General features: G+C 43.7%; 1 protein-coding gene across 2 annotated transcripts in view; it reads left to right on the forward strand.

Annotated features, from left to right (window-relative positions):
• The window catches only part of PRKCE (protein kinase C epsilon), a 535,093-nt gene that overhangs the window by 204,642 nt on the left and 318,347 nt on the right, over window positions 1-12,104 (forward strand). The gene's annotated exons all lie outside the window — the stretch shown is intronic.

The following is a 12,104-nucleotide window of genomic DNA, read 5'->3' on the forward strand; positions in this document are numbered from 1 at the left end:
TCTTTCTTTCTTTCTTTCTTTCTTTCTTCTTTCTTTCTCTTTCCTTCATTCTTCCTTTCTTTTCTTCTTTCTCTCTCTTTTTCTTTCTTTCTTTTTCTTTCTCTCGCTGTCTCTCTTTCTTTTTTCCTTCCTTCTTTCTTTCTTCCCTTTCTTTCTTTCCTTTCTGTCTTTCTTGATGGAGTCTCCCTCTGTTGCCCAGGCTGGAGTGCAGTGGCACAGTCTCTGCTCACCGAGGCCTCTGTCTCCCAGGTTCAAGTGATTCCCGTGCCTCAGCCTCCCGAGTAGCTGGGATTACAGGTACCTGCCACTGGATAACTTTTGTATTTTTGGTAGAGATGGGTTTTCACTATGTTGGTCAGGCTGGTCTCGAACTCCTGACCTCAAGCAATCCACCTACCTTGGCCTCCCAACATGCTGGGATAAAGGCATGAGCCATGTACCCGGCCCATTTATCATTTCTTCCTGTTAATAGCATTCAAAGTCTTCTCTTCTAGCTTTCTTGATATATACAACACATTATTATTTGCTGTAGTCACCCTACTGTATAATAGAACAGAAACACTTAGTCTTCCTGTCTAACTGTAACTTTGTATCCATTGACCAACCTCTCTCCATCCCCCTGCCTTCTATTTTCCCTAGCATCTGATAGCCACTATTTTACTCTCTACTTCTATGAGACCAACTTTTTTAGATTCCACCTGTGAGTGAGATCACGCAGTGTTTGTCTTTCTGTGCCCGGCTTATTTCACTTAACATAATGTGCTCCAGGTTCATCCATGTTGCTGCAAGTGACAGGATTTCATTCTGTTTTATGGCTGAATAATATTCCATTGTGCTGATGTACCACATTTTCTTTATCCATTCATCATTAGGTGGGAATGTAGGTTGATTCCATATCTTGGCTGTTGTGAATAGTGCTGCAGTAAATGCGCGTGTGCAGATGTCTCTTTGACATTTGATTTCATTTCTTTTGGATATATACCCAGTAGTGGGATTGCTGGATCATATGGTAGTTCTATTTAATTTTGTGAGGAACTTATGTACTGCTTTCCTTAGTGGCTATACTAATAAAGGATCAACAGCTAGGTTTGTAGGCAGCTGGTTCCCTAAGTTGCACGTGATGCTTTCTAAAAATGCTTCTAGAAGTCAAAGGAGTGAAAGTTGAATAATTCAGTTGAACATTATCATGGAGGATTCCATTGCCAGAAAACGAAAATGCGTTACAAAATCCCCTCACTATGTCTTATTGTTCAGAAACAATTTCTGGTAATATTTCCAGCAGTTTGTTCTTTAAAAGAGTTTTTTAAAAATGTTCACATGATCATCTGGGCAGCCTGTCAAACTGCTTAAGTTCTGGACGGGCCCAGCTGAGGCTAAAGCTTTGATGATGTGCTCCCTTAGCTTCTATTCTCTGAAGCAGATCTATCGCTCTCATCACAAGGGCCAATATTTTATTTTTTTTCTTATTCATTGTTTTGATTGATTTATTTGTTTATTTATTTATTTATTGTAGAGATGAGGTCTTGCTATGTTGTCCATACTGGTCTCAAACTCCTGAGCTCAAGAGATCTGCCTTCCTTGTCTTCCCAAAGTGCTGGGATTACAGGCATGAGCCACTGCACCCAGCATTTTGATTTTTTTTTAAAGGGTAGGAGGCAATAAAATATTCAAATAATTGTACAAACTCTTTAGGATCTAAGCTCTATCAGGGCAGGGACTATGTTGATTTTCATCTCTGCTGTAACTTCATGACCTAAAGCAGTGCCAGGATGCAGAAGTCCTTAGGAAATACTTGCTAAATGAATGAAGGAATGACTGTTGTAAATAGTGCCAGGTACAAATGGCAAAGCTGCGGAGGTGGCTGAGTTGCTTGGCTGGCAGAAAGCATCCTGTGACATGTGACCGCCAGCTGACGGCTGAGCGTCCACGTGTGGCCTATGTGCTGTTTGAAGGCTGAAGGGATGAAAGTCAAGAACTGCCTGTAATAGGTGGGTTTGGGTCACCAGGGTCATTGGCAGAGCGGCTGGAGCTTGGAAGACAGACTTCACCTGCTTAATTACAGATGCTGCTGAGGCTGCTCAACCTCTCCCTGCCTGTAATGATGGCCCTTCTAGCCACGACACGGCCAGGCCAACTAGAAACACCTGGCTCTGCCTGGAGAAGAACCTACTTTGCTTTTATTTTTAATTTTTTTAAACATAAATCAAACCAGCATCCTTTGGATTTAACGTTCGCTTCGTGTACTGCATGGGGCCTTCGTCAGGCTTCTTTGCCTTAGAAAAGAAATGATGGGGTGTTTTTTTTTGACTTCAGAAAAAAATATCCTCTGTGATTTGTTTTCCTTGAATCAGTCTGTCTTTTGGACTTAATTTAAATCAGACTTACCCTCTCTCCCTTCCACTATTTTTATTCTGAACTTAGATTGTGTATCATGGGTCACATGTCCCTACGATCCAGCTTTAAAATAAGTGTATCTCCAGTGCCTTTGCCTCCCCTGGGCACCCTTCACTGACCTTGTCTTTGCCATTTATCCCCCCCCAGTTGGGGGAAGAATTGTAAATATCCTGATTTTTGAATTAATTATTTTTTTTTGCCTTTCTTTATGATGTGGTGGCTTATACCTGTAACCTCAGCACTTGGGGAAGCCAAGGTGGGCAGATCACTTGAGGCCAGGAGCTTGAGACCAGCCTGGCCAACATGGTGAAACCCCACCTCTACTAAAAATACAGAAGTTAGCCAGGCATAGTGGCAGGTGCCTGTAATCTCAGCTACTCAGGAGGCTGAGGTGGGGGAACCACTTGAACCCAGGAGGCAGAGGCTGCAGTGAGCTGAGATGGCGCTGCAGTGAGCTGAGATGGCGCCACTGCACTCTAGCTTGGGCAGCAGAGTGAGACTCCCTCCCTAAATAAATAAATAAAATAATATCCTATATAAATTATTTGTGTTTTACTCAACATTATACTTTTAAGTTCATCCATATTGATGTGTATATGGCTGCAGGTCATTCATTTTTTATTGCTGTATATTATTCCATTATATTAATATATCAAAATTAATTTATCCATTCTTCTATTTCTAGACATTGGGATTACTTTCAAGTTTTTTCAATTAAGGATGATACTATATTTTGGGGTGCACTTGTATCTATAGTTTCTCTAGGTTATTTACTTAGATATGGTCAATGATGGTTCAACAGCTATGTGCATGTTCAGCTTTGCTAGGTAATAAGTTGTTTTCCAGAGCGATTTCACCAGTTGATGCCACCACCAGACAGGTTTGCAATATCTAATTGCTTTCTGTCTTCATGAATATTTGGTATTACCAGACTTTTAAATTTCTACCCATATGGTGGGAGATACACCATTATAGTTTTCATTTGTATTTATCTGATTAGTCATGATATAGAGAATCTTTTTACGTATTTTTGACCTTTCCTCAGAAATGTCTGTTCACTCCCAGTGCATTTTTCTGTTGTCTTTGTCTATTTCTCAGTGGTTCAGAGGCAGTCATGTATTGCAATATCTTCCCCTCATTTGTAGCTAATCTTCTTATTCTCTCTATAGTTATCTGAAACATAGATACCCAAAGAATGAAACTTGGTGGATCTTGAACAAATTATGTCCCATAGTTGGTCTTCCAAATATGTTTCTGCTTGGGCCAATGAGCATACTGATGCATTCTCACCCTGCTAATTCAATAGGTAGCAGTCAAAATAGTGGCAAAATGAGCTGGTGTGCAGGAAAGCTCATTTTGAAAGTAAAGCACCACACACTTGTATAATGGAGAAAGTCTAGTTTTCCTTCTACATCATCCTGCTGCCTCCACTTTTATACATAATATCCTCCCTGGGAATCTTTTTTGTTACCGGAGCTGCTTTTTCATTGTACTTAGTGCCTTATGAAACTAGTATTTTTGTTTGTTTGTTTACATTCCTCTAGAATGTAAGCTCCTGAGGACAAGAGTTTTATCTAAGTTGTTTATCATTGTTTCCCTGACAACCTGGAATAGTGCCTGGCATATAGTACATGCTTAATAAATATTTGTTTAATGAAGGACTGAATCAGAGATATTAATAGTAGTTGTGTTATCATTGCCATGCAGTCACCCAAACGCTGAGTTTAGGAGTTGCTCCCTGTTCAGATAACTTGCAAACTTACTTAGAGTACTGTTCTGTGTGACTCTGGCCTTCTCCTTTTCAGAGAGGGTGGGTGGAGCCAGAGGAAGGGAATTGTGCCTTTGGGAGCTGAAAGTTGAGGTTTTAGACTTGTAGCTGGGGCCCCCTGATGGGCTGGCACTGCTCTGAAGGCAGATTTCTAGGGTGAGAACAGAATTTCCCAGGCTATTTTCCTTGCCCTTCTGTATGGTTGCTGTCAAGTTTACCGCTTTTTCAAACCCTGTTAGCTTTTGCTTGTTACTATAGGAACCAGAGCTGGTAGTCTGGGGGAAATGTGTGTGCCTGTGAGTGCTGGGGGAGGGGGTATAGTGGCTGTGATGCCCGGGGACTGAAGGGAGTGAGGACAGTGGAAGATAGTCACTGCCGAAGTCTTTCTGGGGGCCCTACCCACTTTGGCCAGCACTCTCTTCAGAGTTTCTGACTTAGCTTGGTACACTCTTGGGGAACAGGCATCCCTTTGTAGATCTGCAGTGCTCTCCTGGCGCCCATCCAGCCCTTCAGTGGAACATCTGGAAAGCCTCGGCCCCTCCCGTGCCAAAGCCACTGAGCCCTGGAGACAGAGATCAATGACCTCTTCTTGGCTGCTCCTTAACCCATGTCCCAGACAAGTGTTTTTCTGGGAACCAGTGAATAACGCAGATCTTTGATGCCAGGGCTTGTGTGCTGTTGCAGTAACACTTTCACTTTTGATGAAAGGGTGGGTGCAGAGGAAGGGCCTCGGTAGGGAGAGCAATGAGGATCTGGCTTTTCAGGAAATCAGAACTCAAGTGGGGAGCTTTGCTTCTTACTCATTGGTTTTCTGGCTGGGAAAACAGCCAGCTGAGCCACTGCCTGATGTGCATGCGCCTTCATGTTAGGGGGCGGTATTAGGGGTAGGGGTGGGCTTGAGGCTAGAGACTAATTTGTTTCTAACCTCCACGGGCAATCCTTGCAACTCCTGGGAGATAATGCTGAAAAAGTGCCTGGTGATTTTTCATGCACTTAATTTGTAACCCACTGAGTTATGCTGAAGACAGTGAAAAGAACTTATGATATATAATAGATTGGAGGTAAATATGCCATGTAATTACCTGTTCTGCAGTAGTGTTTTACAACCCATGTATTAGGTTGCACATTTAATAGTTATCAAAAATATATATATTATATATACATAAAATAGCAAAAATATATAGAGATTAGAAATGCCCTTAGCCCATTCTTCAGTAAACGCCTCTTCAAATGAGGCGACAGGTCCCCAAGACTGGCTTATTTTCAGTGTTACTGAAATAAATACTCTCTTTTATCTTCCTTCTTTTTTGCACAGTGTATGTACTCACTAAATGCCATGCGAACTATTGGCGAGAATGAAACTAGAGTTTTCCTTGACCCAGAATCTGCTGTAGGTTTACTTCACTGGTGAACCTGGCCAGGTAATGCACAAAGCGCCAGCCTGAAACAGCAGAATATTGGAAGCAAGGTACATGTTTCTAGCCGAAGGGCATTTGGTAACTCCTATAATGGAATAATGAACAACCATTATAAGGTTTTAGAGTTATTTTTATATATTAATGAAGAGAGATGTTGAAAATAAAAGGTTAAATAAAAAAAATAAGTGGAATAGTAGCTATACTGTGATCCCATTTGTGTGAAAATGAGGAAGGAAACACACAAACACATGCCAGCATTGTGTACACGCACACAAATTTACCTCTGAAAAGTGGAAACAGGGACCAAGGGATGTTTGCTCCCCACGTAGCCTTTTAGCTCGTTGACATTTTTGCTGTGAGCTTATATATATGTAAAACAATAACCGCCCTGGAGGATGGTCGTAAGTACCACCCTGCCACCCTAGTGTAACCTTTTTTCTTGTGTGTGTGTGCATGTATATGTATGAAGAGTGTACACACACTGTATTTCAAATCTGAATCTGTCACTCTGAATTCCTCATTGTGTTCCCTCCTGGTTTACCATGACTACTTCCATTTTCCTCCAACAATCTGCCTCCTCCTCATCCATCCAGTTCCCACCACCTCCATGTCACCTCCTGGATCCCTTTCCAGTGGAGCTTGGCCCTCTTTTTTTTCTTCGAGACAGTCTCGCTCTGTCACCCAGGCTGGAGTACAGTGGTGCAGTCTCGGCTCACTGCAACCTCCGACTCCTGGGTCCAAGCTTCTCTTGCCTCGGCCTCCTGAGTAGCTAGAATTACAGGTGTGCGCCACCATGCCCAGCTAATTTTTGTATTTTTAGTAGAGACAGCGTTTCATTCACCATGTTAGGCTGGTCTCAAACTCCTGACCTTGTGATCCGTCCACGTCAGCCTCCCATTGAAGAGCCACAGAACTTCCTGGTCATACCATTTAGTGGTGCATTAGGCCTACTTGAGATTATTCCATCTTCTTTCTCGATGTCAGCTCCTCCAACCAGACTGTCAGAAGTGAGCATGGTACTGCATACAGGAAGGCCTCAGGCATTGCCTGTCTGTGCAGTCAGAGGGGTAGGGGATGCTCTGGCTGGCCCTTCTGGTTTCCTGTGTCCCTGGAGCTGGATTCCGTCACTAACTTCTGCACTTCTGGGAAACCAGTTACCAAGTTACCCTACAGATCTCGAGAACCAGGGCACAATGTTCAGGGCTTTGAGGGATTGCTAGGACTCAGTGCAGGCAGCTTATTACCAAAAGTCAGCTCTATTCTGCTCCCCAAGGCTGTGTGTGTTTATATGTGTGTGATATGTATACACACATGCATGTAAATATGTGCACAGATGTACCCATAATCACCTGTGCAGGGCGCCCCTAGGCTCAAAGCTTGGCAGGGGCTGTGTTCACATTGAACACTTAGGGACCCTGTGCCCCAGATCAGGGCATTCTGGCTGAGAACCATTTTGAAAAAAAGCCTTAATCATTCTCTGTTCTACTCTGTTCTATGGCCCCATGGCTGGAGGAGAATATGTGTGGTTTGAAGGAATAGGGGGGTTGTGGGAGAGGGAAGCTAAATCCACAGTTTGGCCCGTTAGCATGTGCTTGGGCTTCCTGGAAGTTGGGTATACAGAATTAGGCTACTCATTTCCTGACAGCTCATAGCCTTCAGTCTAGACCCTGCTGTCTAGGGTCTAGGATACTTCGTTAGGAAGATCTTGACTCTTCAGGAAAATGGAAGGTCTCATGGCCACTCACTGTGTTGCCTATATAACGTAGCCCTTGGTATTTCTTACATAAAGGTAGGGAAACTCTTTTGCACCATCAGAGGGCTTAAAATGTAGTCCCGGAGACAGGCTTGTCTGCAAACACAATACCAGGGTAAAGGAGCACTTGCAAAGTCCCAGAGGCTACTTATGAATCAGGACCCCAAACAGTACTACCTGCGAGGGCCAGAGTGGTGCCTGCCTTCCCTCCCTCCCATTTTCTTCCCCGTCCTTCCTTGTTCGTTAGGTGCTCACAGGCTAACTCTGGGGATGCAAAGATGAGTCGCAGGCAGTCCCTACTCTCAAGGAGTTCCTGTTTTAGTAGTAGGAACAGGTGTTTAAGCAGAGTAAGTGCAATACAGTGACACAGATTTAGGAGCTTATTCTGTTCAGGATTCATTGAGGCTTAACAGATGAATTGGCCAACTCTTCCTGGCTCGGGATGAGGCTTGCAAGCAGAGATGGGTCTCTTTTTCTGGAGAGAGGACGAGTGGTCATGATAGCAGGCTTCATCTGGATGTGTAAGAGATGAGCTCTCAGGGTGGGAAGGGCTGAGCTAGACAGTAGGGGCGGGAACGGTGTGCCTGGCTGCACTGGAGAGTCTAAAAGACAACATTGCATCCTCCTGGGCAGCAGATGGTCCAGTTCAAAGGGTTGCAAGTCTGACCTTGCCACTGGCTCTCCTAGACTAGTTCCCACTTCTCCAGATTTCAGTTTCCTTATTTGTAGAATGGCAACAGTAAAACTGCCTTTCCTACAGCTACTTTTTTGTAGGGGAGGCATCTGAGGCTCTGGTTTAACTGGTTAGAGGGAAAGCCAGGATTCAGCCTGGGTCTGAATCCTTTGACCCCTCAAAGAGCCTCATTCTGCTCTTTCTGCCTGCTTCCCACAGCAGAATGAATACCCTCAACATCAGACACATTGGCCTGGGGTCCCTGAATCTTCTGATATTGCATGCAAAATTTTCTGTACATTCTGAAAATTTTAAAGGAAGAAGGGTCATAGCTTTGCTCCAGCTCTCAGAAGAATGCAAGACCTTAGAAAGTGTAACAGTAACTGCCCTGGAGAATGGTCTGAAGTCCCACCACACCACCCTCATGTAAGCTTTCTTCTGATCCTTCCACATTTTTAGGAACATTAGACTGTCCTAAGTGGTTAATCTTCACTTGAAAGAAACATAATATGTTGCAATAGAAATATTTTTAAAAATGTAAACTTAGTTGCCTTCTTAGTACTGAGAATGTAGTGAAAGGACACAACTTAAGGGCTTAATGTTTTACAAATTTTTATGAACATCAGTTATTGGCTTGTGCTCTTCTAAAGAGTATAGGGAACCTAGGATTTGTCCCTATACCAAGGGACCCTAGGCTACTTGCTTTCTTCTTTACTTCCTCCCCAACCATTCCTATGGATTATAAAGAGATTCATGTATAATTGTTTGCGTGGGAGCCTGAGGATCACTTCACCTTCTCTTTTGAAGTACTTATTTTCATAAGCATCTCTTGCTGCTTGGGGGTCTGGATTCATGACAATGTGGAGCTGTGCGTCGGGCTTCAGAGCAGTGGGTCTCAAACTTGAGAATACATCAACTTCACCTGCAGGGCCAGTTAAAAGACGGCTTGCTGGGCCCCACCCTCAGAATTTCTGACTGTGTAGTTCTTGGGTGAAGCCAAAAATTTACATTCCAAAGTTCACAGGTAATCTGAGACCTCTGGTCAGGGGACCAAGTTTTGAGAGCCTCTGTGTTAGAGTAGGACATCTCAAACTTTAATGTGCATGTAAGTTACCTGGGGAACTTGTTAAAATGCAGATTGTGAATCAGAAGGTCTGGGGTGGTGCCTGAGAGTCTGCTTTTCTAACCAGCTCCTAGGTGGTGCGAGGTCTGCTAGTCTGTGGAACAGGCTTTATGTAGAAAGACTTGAAAGGAGTGATTCTTAACCCTAGCTACATATTTGAATCACGTGAGGGGCTTGTGGTGAAAAGAGGAGGAGAAAAAGAGTCAGACCCCCAAACAGATGACAAATCAGAATCTCAGGGGGTGGGGCTTGGACATAGGTATAGCTCCCCAGGTGATTTGAATGTGCACTCAAGGCTGAGACTATCTCTCTAAAGGTTGTGAGGCTGCTGGAAAGCCGGTCCTCTGAATGGAGCATTGTAGTACTGAATATTTGATTGATTAATGCTATGTGTTGAAAATGTCCCATCCAAAATTCAGATGTTGTGCATGTGATAGTATTAAGCACTGGGGTTTGAGGGGCACTCCCTTGTGAATGAAAAGAAGGACCAAGTATCTCCATCAGCATTCAGACTGCTTGCCTTTCCGCCATGTGAGGCTGCTCTGTGTCTCCCCTGTGGAGTCTCACCATCTTGGAAGCAGAGATCAGCCCTCATCAGACAACCAAACCTGCCAGTGCCTTGATCTTGGACTTCTCATCCTCCAGAACTCTGAGAATATAAGTTGTTTGTCCTCCTCTTCTTCTTTCTTCTTACTCTGTCATCCAGGTGGGAGTGCAGTGGTACAATTACACCTCACTGCAGCCTCAACCTCACAGGCTCAAGCAATCCTCCTGCCTCAGCCTCTCAAGTAGCTGGGACCACAGGTGCATGCCACCACACCCAGCTAATTTATCTTCATATTTTGTAGGGACACAGTTTCCGTGTTGCCCAGGCTGGTCTCAAAATTCTGGGCTTGAGCGACCCTCTCTCCTCAGCCTCCCAAAGTGCTGGGATTATAGGCGTGAGCCACTGTGCCCAGGAGTTCCTTTTCTTTATAAATTACCCAGTCCCAGATATTTTGTTATAGCAGCACGAATGGACTAAAACAGCAGGTCATTGCTTTTCAACTGGGGTTTTACATTTGAATCATCTGGAAAGCTTTAAAAGATATGGATGAGATAATATACATCTGGGATTTTCTTCAAAATAATAATGGCAGGGAAGCAGGTGAGGGTGTTGATCTGCGTTGTTCAGTATGTAACCACTGGCCACCTGTGGCTGTTTAAGTTAATTAAAACTGAAAAAAAATTAAATTCAGTTCCATGGTGACACCAGCCACATTTCAGGTGCTCAGTAGTCACACGTGGCTAGGGGCTGCCATAATGCACAGTGTAGATATAGAACATTTACATCATTGTGGAAAATCCCATTGGACAGCACTGGTATATGAAATAACATTGGCTGTGTGTTAATAATTATTGAAGCTGGGTGATTGGGACTCTTGGGGTTCATTATCCTTTATTGTCTGCCTTCTTTAACTTTTTCCATGATAGACTGTTTTAAAAAGATGCCCAGGTCCCACTCCAGGCCAGCTAAATCAGAATCCTTAGGGTGAGCTCCTGGCCTGTTGTTTCGGCAGCTTCCCAGGTGCCTCTACCACGCAGTGGGGTTGAGCCTCACTGGGCTGAACAGGTGTGCTGAAGAATGATTGTCCTGCTTTCCTCTCAGGCAGGTAGCAAAATCCAGAGAGAAAAAGAGTAGAAGAGGCATTGGAAAATGGCAAGCACCAAATACACCTACGAGGTTTGTTGTTTTTTCTTGTTCCAAGCCTTGCCAATGAGGCCTTGGAATAGGGTCGTCAGGTACAGCAAATAAAAACCTGGGAGGCACAATGAAATTTGAACTTTAGCCAAACTGAGTAATTTTTAAACTTTTAAAGTATATTCCATGCAATATTTGGAATATACTACAAGGTTATTTGTATTTCACCTGGCAACCCTATGTCGGGGCCTCCTTCCCCGCTGCAGCTGACAGGGGCAGAGGACCTGAGCTGCTTATTTGTAACTGAAAGTCCATGGGACTACTTTTATTTAGGGGAATTTTTCTGTTAACTGTCATTGTGAAAGTCATCAGGATGAGAGATTCAGAATTTATTTTTACAATTCAGTGGAGGAATATCGCCTCATTGATTTAGATCTTTGATTTCTTTCATCAGAGGTTTTGTTTTCCTGCTATAGATTTTGTACATCTTTTGTTAGATTTATACCTGAGGGTTTTGTCTTTTCATGGGTGGGGGCGGTGTGTATGCATGTGCACGGACATGTGCGCTAATGTGTTTTTAAGTTCAACGTCATTACTGGCATATAGCAGTTGAATTTGGTATATTATCCTTGTGAAAGGGGAAGATCTGATGGAGCCCTCGTGTGGGGGCCTTCCACCCTACCTCCTCACTTCTGCAGGACAGCCCCTTGGGAAGCCCCCAGGTCACTTGTTTTGGGGCTCCTAAACATCTCCCTAGTTGGCCACAGGAAGTCCACTTGAGGTTTTTTTTTAAAAAAGGATGTATCATTGTTTTGATACCCCATTCCAGCCAGGTTTTCCTATGGCCCCTCATGGTCACAGCTTTTGAACTGCTCTTGGACTGCCTTCTCCTGTGAGTGGTGGGTTCAGTCCTGGCTTCAGACTGAAATATCTGCAAAGCTTTAAAAAACAAAAAACAGAAAAGACCCATGTCTGGTTTGGTTGGGGGGTGTATATGGAGCATTTTTTTAGATTCTCCAGGTGATTCTAGGGCCCAGCTGGGGTTAAGAGCATCTGCCCCAAAGTCTTGAACACCAGAATCCCCTTTCCTGTCCAAAAAAACCCCTTTTTAGAGCATTTAGTCCATCTTAGGTAAGGAAGGAAGGTACACTAAGGTATGAGTAGTTGCTGTCCCGACTCTGTTGAGCCCCTTTTTCCCTCTTGGACTTTTGCTTTTTTTTTTTTTTTTTTTTTTTTGAGATGGAGTCTTGCAGTGTCGCCCAGGTTTGGAGTGAGAGATCTCAGCTCACTGCAA

The sequence above is a fragment of the Sapajus apella genome, unplaced genomic scaffold (genome assembly GCF_009761245.1).
Source record: "Sapajus apella isolate SASKATOON/1434 unplaced genomic scaffold, GSC_monkey_1.0 scaffold44, whole genome shotgun sequence".
Taxonomy (NCBI): domain Eukaryota; kingdom Metazoa; phylum Chordata; class Mammalia; order Primates; family Cebidae; genus Sapajus; species Sapajus apella.